Source organism: Canis aureus, chromosome 3, assembly GCF_053574225.1.
Source record: "Canis aureus isolate CA01 chromosome 3, VMU_Caureus_v.1.0, whole genome shotgun sequence".
Lineage (NCBI taxonomy): Eukaryota > Metazoa > Chordata > Mammalia > Carnivora > Canidae > Canis > Canis aureus.
Genome location: NC_135613.1, coordinates 14,909,528 through 14,915,931, shown reverse-complemented (window position 1 = coordinate 14,915,931; position 6,404 = coordinate 14,909,528). Strand labels below are relative to the sequence as shown.

The 6,404-nt window shown below is 36.7% G+C and overlaps 1 long non-coding RNA gene across 1 annotated transcript; it reads right to left on the bottom strand.

Moving 5' to 3' along the window:
- Positions 1-427: 427 nt before the first annotated feature.
- On the bottom strand, positions 428-2,120 carry LOC144310187 (uncharacterized). Its single transcript, XR_013375868.1, has 2 exons — positions 1,819-2,120; positions 428-677 (listed from the first exon to the last, which is right to left on the bottom strand). It is a non-coding gene; the product is annotated as an uncharacterized LOC144310187 (long non-coding RNA).
- Positions 2,121-6,404: the final 4,284 nt, after the last annotated feature.

Here is a 6,404-nt window from a genome sequence, read left to right as displayed (position 1 = left end):
GATCTATTCCTCAGCTGCTTAATTTACTTATGGGGCAGTTCTGGCTCTGTAGGTCTTGAAACTGGAAAATAGACTTCTTGATAGTAAATCCTTTTGAAAGATTAGGTAGAAAGCCAGTTGCCATGTTCACAGTGAAGTGGTTCAGATTTCTGAGAAAATTCACAAGAAGCTGGCAACCGTCATCTTTCAAGAGGAGGCTTGGCGTTTTGAAGTGTGTGGGAGGTGACCTACCTTTCCTCACGTGCCCTTTGAAGCTGTTTGCACTTACGACTTTGCACTTGTGCTGCATTTTCAATTAAGCAATAAGTAATAATTGTGCATGGCTTAAACTTTTATTTTCTGACTTTTAATGACATGATTTTCTACATTCTACCAGGGATGACTTCACTAAAAGTAACTGAAAAATTTTTTCAAGAAAGGCAACAGGTTCTTAATATAAAGTTTTATGAAATATAATTGGATATACTTGGCTCTCAACTTCTTTTCCCCTCATGGAAAGGCTCTTTAGTGTACCTTTGTCCTGAGGAACAATGTTTTTATTTTGTGAGGTATCATGAGATGTTACTGATATCTTCTTGTACTTTTGGAAGAGGAAGGGACTTCATCCTGTCTTCTCCCAGAGTGGTTTGGTGTCACCAACTCCACTCTCATTACCTTCCTTGCTTTTTGGATGTCACCTGGAAACCACACAGACAATTCATTTTCAGCTTCTTAAAAACATTTTTTTTCTGCCTCCGCACCCAAATCAGAAGGCTGAGAATCACTCCTGATCATCCCTGCACTTAACTCTGTAATCCTCACCTTTCACAGCCATGCAGTCAGCCACCTAGTCCTGAGGTAGCTAAATCTTTGAACTCTTTCATGCACCTTTCCACTTTCCTCACTGTGGACTATTCTAGCTCATTTTTTTTTCAACTCATTCATGCATCAGTGCAAAATCTTCTCATAAATATCCTTGCTCCCAGTCTAGTCTCCATCTCATCCATCCCTTGATTGGTTGCCAGGTGGTTTCTCTAAAATGTGTATGTGATCTTGTTGCTTTTTAAATTTAAAATCCTTTGATGACACACTTTTCTTTCCCTAGAATATTATTTGCAAGGTTATTTCTGACCTACTCTGGATGGAAACTTCCAGCCTCATTTCTCAGTACCCTTTTACACAGTAACCGTGCTTGATTTCTTAAAAATCTTCTCAGTGGGTCATGGTCTCTCTCTTCCTTGCCATGGCACATCCTATTTCCTTGGTCAGAAATGCCTTATCTTTCTTAGTGCCTTCCACTTTTTCACGAAGTGGTCCCAGCCTCATCTTCACCAGTCCTGCTTATATTTTTCTCTTGAGCTGCTCCTAGTACTTAGCTATGCATATGTTTACTCTTGCCCTTTCTCTATAATTTTAATGATTGGCTTGCTTATTGCTCTTCATACTAGATTATAAACTCTAATTTATAATTTGGAGGGGGTGTCTGAGGGAATAGTTTGCAATGGTAAGGGAATATATACTTATTTTGAATTCCCACTTGACTCCATTTTTGATGTTTGACTACTGACAACTTTTAATCCCCATCACTCTTCTTCCCCTTTTGCCCCACATTTGGGAAGGGTGATAAGAAAGCCTGGATTCTTCCTCCTTTGGCATCAGCAAGAAGTTCAAACAGTAGAAGTCCTGGCCCATAGGCAGGAACCCTCACACCAGCCCAGAACCAGCCCCAAACCCCAAGCCATTCTCTTCTCTATCCCCTGAAGGCATTCTTAGCCATGTTTGGGAGCCCACCCAACTCTCCACAGAGCGCTTCATTTTGTGAGCAATAACTTTCCATACCATGTTGGTGAGTGTGTGGCATCATCAGTCTTGGTAACTGAACCAAAATTTGGTTGGCTGAGAACATCCAGCTGCTTCTCAGGGGTGAATACCACTCCCCCATACACACATGAGTCTCCAGACCCAATTAATATGATATTATATGCACATAATACTCATATAGTACTTATTAAGTAAAGATGACACATTCAAAAGCATCTCAGTATGTAAGTTCCTCCATTCAGATGGGAAGTTTGGTTTCCTTTTTTGCCTGGAACATGAGAAGAGGTGAGGGAATGGGAATGAACATAGGCATTTATCAACCACTAAGGAAATATAAATATGAACTATTATTTATTACATCATAGGTACTTGCTTCTTCCAGATTCCGTTATGGATGCTTGAAATGAGTGTTTATGTATTTCACAGAATATAAATCTGTTTTGGGGTATTCCTTTGGTCACAAGATGTCCTTTGACCAGTGGGATGTTTTCCATAAGCGTATTTTAATAAGAACACAGCACTGCCCCAGAGCTTGTTTCCTGCACCTGCCAACTTCCATGAGTAAGTTCGGTGAGCATAATTTCAGTCCTGTAGTATCACTCCTAAACCAAGCTTGGTCAAGTCACATCAGTTTATTTAGGTCTTGTGCCCTGTAAAAGGGTTGGAGGGCTCATGATAAATCCAAGACCTCTTGCTCAAATGGTGGTATCATTATAGTCTGTCTTCTTCTTCTGGGCTTTTCAAGGTCATGGTGTCCTAGCCCTTAAAAGGACTCAGCAAAGTGATGAATTTTGCATTTCAGGCCATATAAAAATTGCGTTACTGACTAAAAGAACAAGAAGCCTCTTACTAAGTAACTAATCCCAATTCAAGCACTTTGAAAATAGCTATAATGAAAATCACACCAGGAGAAGGACATCAGACGTCTGTTAGCAAAACAAAGCATAATGAAACCCTTTACTTTACTCTATTACAAGGACCCAAATCACAGGCTACTGAAGAGATTTTATAGAACACCACTTCTTTCTTCCTTCCTTTCTTTTTAAAAAATGTCTAACACATTGATGTAAGTACACAAAGGAAATGTCAAAAATAGAAAATGTGTCCTATAATTCAGTTCTTTTCAATATGCATCATTACTGTTTGAGCCTTGTTCCAGTGATTATATATTTTTAAGTAGATATAAATCTTTTATGTTCTATTTCATTTTAATGGATCATATATTTTTTCTTTTGGAAACATAGTTTTCAAAATGATCATTTAAAAATAACTGCATAACAATACATGTTATTAATGAATCACCTTTTCCAAAACTATACCCCTTTGGTTGGTCACTTAAAAGTTTTTCCAGGTTTTCTATTATAATTACACATAACAATGTTTTTTTTTCAAGTGCAGAATCCATTTGTATGTTGAATCTTTTATGGAAACGCAGTGAACATCTCTTAATTGGATCTCTTTATTGGTCTTTTTACAAATAGGAATAGGAAACTGCTAACAGAGTTCATAAACAGTGGTATTACTATAGTTGGAATTCTTTTAGACCAAATGGTAGAGCTGAATCTAGTTGTGTGATATTTCTTTCAACAAGCATATCAGAAGTCTTATATGCTCTTTAGTGCTGAGCACATTGATATTAAACAATATAGCAAACTAGGTCATTACTCCCTAATACTGAAGACCCTGTTTTTCAAGATAAAGACATACTTGGGAAAGAAATATTTTTAGCTCCCACAGTTCACAAATATTCTACCTGAGGGGAAAAAACACATTATGATGGCTTTACTTGACCAAAATATCATCATAAAATTAAAGAAAATATTAATTTATTGGAGCAACAATTAATTTTTAAAACGGAGACAGGTTTGGTCTTTTTCCTTGGGAAGTTGACATTTTAATGGAGGTGATGGACAAGTAAAGAGGCAATTAAAATGTAGTGAGCTGCTAGACCAATCCTAATGAGACCTGCCTTTTCTGTGATCAAGAATAATCTTTTAAATTATTATGATCATGGGAGGGAGGCTGTTAGGAAATGTGACAGATTTTGAAATGAGCAAAAATGATAAATGGATGTCCTTTCTGGTAGACTTTTCCAGGTTATCTGTGTCTTTGCCTGGCTTGGAGCTATTTTACAACTCTGTAAATTATAGAAAACTTATAGCCATGCAAATGATTATTGTCTATAAAAATGTAAATAAATTTTGTCTGGTGCTATACAATAGATTGTTGCCTTGTGGCTATTCACCAGTCTTATATCTATTTGTAAATTCATTTCGGCTTTCCTGGTGGCTCCTATATGTGTATCATCTCAGAATTCTTTGAACAAATTTTAACTTTTTACTGATTCCCTCATTAATTAATGAGTTAAAATCTCAAGCGTTCATTTAATATTTGTATGATGGTCATGATTTTAACTTTTTTTTTTTCCCAAAGAAATATCTTTTAGCACTAGGGTACAATAGCTGCTTAGTAATTCTTTTATACAACCTTCAGTAAAGGCCACACTTGGCATTTCACAGGTTTTCTAACAAGACTGACTTTCAGTGACATAATTTTGCAATTATCCAGCTTAATTCAAGTCTACGAAGATTTATTGATCGCTTGCTCTGTGCATGCGGATCAGAGATCAATAAGATCCACTTGGGTCCCATATAGTCCACATGGGTACAATTACAACTCCAAGCCTGACTCTGTCGTGTATTATGCTATGTGTAATAATAGAATCCTATGCAAAATGCCTTGGGAGACTGAAGAGGAAGCAATGAATTCCAATGAGATAGAATGTGCTGTGTTTTACCTAGAAGGCAGAGTTTTATTTGACTTGAGTCTTATAGAATAAGTAAGGTTTTTACCAAAGGAAAGGACACATTTTCTAGAAAGTCAGTGGGATACTGAAGGGGGTATCTCATCTAGAGAATAATCACTCAGGTAGGTGGGTGTGGCTGGGATAGGGGAAACCCTGGGGGTAAATGGGGAGATTTGAAATTTGGAACAGGCCAGTTAAGAAAGCTTTGAGTGTTAAGCTTCAGAATCTGGACTCGATTCTAGAGCACTTAAGACCCGTCACAGGTTTTTAGGCAGAGAGTGAGTGATGCTATCAGATCTTAACAGAAGAGAAATGGTTGGAATTGTGGTATCTTGAAATAGTCCAGCTGCTAAACTACTAGAAGAGATTTGTGATACAACCAGTGAAGATGGGTTATTTTCACACTCAGCTTGGAAGGGTGCCCTGGACAAAATGTCCTGCTATTGTTTTCCCTCATTTTAGTCTTTATATTTAGTCAATATATTCCTGGCAGTCTCCCTCATCACGATAATCTTCTCAAAATTATTCTTGATCACACACATACAAAGGCTGATCTCACTATCACATTTCTCATCCTTCATAGGCTGTTGGAAGAATCACAGGGATTTTGGGAATCCAACTAAAGAGAAATTGATTCAGAGATATATTTGGTTAGAGGTCAGTATTGTATATTGTACCATTTGTAGTCACTTCCGTGCAGAGTTAAGTTATTGCTAGTCATACTAGTATAGGAAAGTCTTCCAGGAATATTCTTATCATCTACTATGCTGACCCATCTTGCATAGGACATGAAAGCACAGGACTAGAAAATCTCTGGTCCTACAACCGCATCCTGTGGCTCTGGGCACTATAAGGAGTGGGAGAAGAAAGGCTTATATAATATCCAGAGCCAGATGCTAGTATCTGGAAAATTATTAATGAAGGTGTGTCAGATAAAGAATAAAATATTTTTGTGAATATTTTCTGCTTTTTTTGATATATGTGATTTTTTATTCTGAAATGATTTTATGTCAATAATTTTCTGTTGTTTTTTCTTAAAGAGAGATCCCCCAATTATGTAAACTTCATGTTCCCTAAAACCTGGATCTACCTTTGGGTGTGTGACAATAGATCTATTGTAACAATGTTATATATTATAACAAAAATAATAAAAAATGCAACAAAAAGATCTCCTCATCACCCATTGTCTTCTCTCTCCAACATCATTGCACTGAAGAACTTGCGAACTTTACCAATCACCTAATTACTATAATCTGATGAGTAATTTCTCATTGAATTTTATTTTTTTTCCTCTTTGTTGTTGTTTTTTAGAGAGGTAGTGGGAGAGGCAGAGGAGAGAAGCAGGCTCCATATCCAGTGTGTAGTCCCAAGTGGGGCTTGAGATCTCATGACCCTGAGATCATGACCTGAGCTAAAATCAAGAGTCAGATGCTTAACTGAGCCATCCAGGCACCCCTCATTTAATTTTAAAGTAATTCCAAAAATAATCTGACAATAAATGTGAATAATGCAGGACTTTGAGAAATGATTAAAAGTGTACATTTTCATTCCTCCCACCCCACTCTCAGTTCTAAAGTCCTTCCTACATCCAGTCATTTTTAGTAGTTTGAAGCGTTCTTCCATAACTCTTTTTTTATGCATCTGTAGGTATCTATGAGTATGTATATGTGTTTAAATATGTACTTAATTTCTATATAGACAACTAATTTAAACAATTTTCTGTTATTGAAGTATAGTTGACATACAATGTTATATTAGTTTCTAGACTAATTTTTTTAGATCACTAATATTCTGCAAC